Here is a 2,363-nt window from a genome sequence, read left to right as displayed (position 1 = left end):
ATCAAGGCTGATCCGATCATGGACTCGGGTCCACTTCTCTGCCCGCTCACCATAACCCCTTATCCCTTAGCGGTTAAGAAATTGTCTATCGCTATCTTAAATCTACTTAATGGCCCAGCTTCCACAACTCTCTGAGCCAGCAAATTCTACCAATTCACAACCCTCTGAGAGAAGAAATTCCTCTTCATCTCAGTTTTAAATAGGCGGCCACTTATTATAAGATTATGCCCCCTAGTTCTAGACTTCCCTATCAGTGGAAACATCCTCTCTGCATCCACCTTGTCAAGCCCCCTCAGATTCTTATACCTTTCGATAAGATCACCTCTCATTCTTCTGAATTCCAATGAATAGAGGCCCAACCTACTCAACCTTTCCTCATAAGTCAACCCCCCCGCCCATCTCCGGAATCAACCTAGTGAACCTTCTCTGAACTGCCTCCAAAACAAGTATATCCTTCCTTAAATATGGAAACCAAAACTGTACGCAGTATTCCAGGTATGGCCTCACCAATACCCTGTATAACTGTAGCAAGCTTTTATACTCCATCCCCTTTGCAATAAAGGCCAAGATACCATTGGCCTTCCTGATTATTTGCTGTACCTGCATACTAACCTTTTGTGTTTCATGCACAAGTATCCCCAGGTCCTGCTGTACTGCAGCACTTTGCAATCTTTCTCCATTTAAATAATAACTTGCTCTTTGATTTTTTTCTGCCAAAGTGCATGACCTCACACTTTCCAACATTATATTCCATCTGCCAAATTTTTCCTCACTCACTTAGCCTGTCTATGTCCTTTTGCAGATTTTTTGTGTCTTCACACATTGCTTTTCCTCCCATCTTTGTATCATCAGAAAACATGGCTACGTTACACTAGGTCCCTTCTTCTAAGTCATTAATATAGATTGTAAATAGTTGGGGTCCCAGCACTGATCCCTGCGGCACACAACTAGTTACAGATTGCCAATCTGAGAATGAACCATTTATCCCGACTCTCTGTTTTCTGTTAGCTAGCCAATCCTCTATCCATGCTAATCTATTACCCCCAACCCTGTGAACTTTTATCTTGTGCAGTAACCTTTTATGTGGCACCTCGTCAAATGCCTTCTGGGAGTCCAAATACATCACATCCACTGGTTCCCCTTTATCCACCCTGTTCATTACATCCTCAAAGAATTCGAGCAAACTTCTCTAGATTATCCATTAGTGTTGCATTGCTACCGTTCACTTAACGTCCATTTCAATGCTGAAATGAGGTATACTGCCCAGGTATCGCCCATTTCACTAAAAGATGCAAACTAATGCCCATTTATCGCTTACTTATTGCTCAACGTTACTTTCGCCATTTAGTTAACGCCGAGAATTAATAATACCGCCCACACATTTTTTCCTGACATAAACATCAGAAAAGTGCAAAATAATGCCCGTAGGGCTAGAACCTCTACTCTTTTTGCATGCTTAACGCCCACTTAACGCCTATTTTACCACCGAAATTATGCATAATGCCCATATATCGCCCATTTTGGCACAAAATGGAAACTGGCGGGCATTTTTCGGAAACTTATCGCCGAGCGTTACTTTCCCAAGTGTTTAACATGGAGAAAAAAATATTACTTTTTTGGGCGGAATCAGCAGAATGGACGAATTCAACACCCATAATATCGCCCAGCATTACTTTCTGCACAGAATTAACGCCGAGATTCAATATTAACGCCCGTCCACTGTTTTTTGTCGTAAGGAGCATATTTAGCCAAATTAGCGGCCGTAGAGATCGCACCATCGTCAATTTCACCACCTCGCACACATATCGCCCACTATATCATTCGCCCAAAAAACCACCTACAAAAAGTGGAACTAACCGGAACTAATCACAGCGTTATGGACACCACGTTCTAGATCACATGTCGCATCCTTTAAAAGGCTGCTGTGCTTCAACCTCGGCGGAGTTTGGATATACTCGGCAGGTCATTGGAGTTGATGTGAACATCTGTAAAAACATCTTGACCATACTGTGACCGATTGGAATTGAAAAGGTGTCATCGTCGGGACATTCCTTGTTTGTGTGCAATTGGTGGAAAGCAGAGAGCGACTGCAATGGGGCCCGTCCTTTCGCACCCTCGCTTGGTGACCAAATACATGCAGCAGACTCAACATCACCGAAGGAACGCGCCACTGCATTATGTGCCCAATGTAAGAAGTGACAGACAGAGGAGGAGGACCAGACGTTACACTGCCCGCAAGTACCTCGACTTGCTCGACACCACCTACCTTCAGAGACTGCATTCCACAAAGAGGTTATAACTGAGGTTTGCCAGCTGATAAGGGTAGATCTGCAGCCTGCCAGCACCATCAGTACTGCACTGTC

This window comes from Pristiophorus japonicus, chromosome 1 (assembly GCF_044704955.1).
Source record: "Pristiophorus japonicus isolate sPriJap1 chromosome 1, sPriJap1.hap1, whole genome shotgun sequence".
NCBI lineage: Eukaryota > Metazoa > Chordata > Chondrichthyes > Pristiophoridae > Pristiophorus > Pristiophorus japonicus.
Note: the sequence above shows the minus strand (reverse complement) of the source record.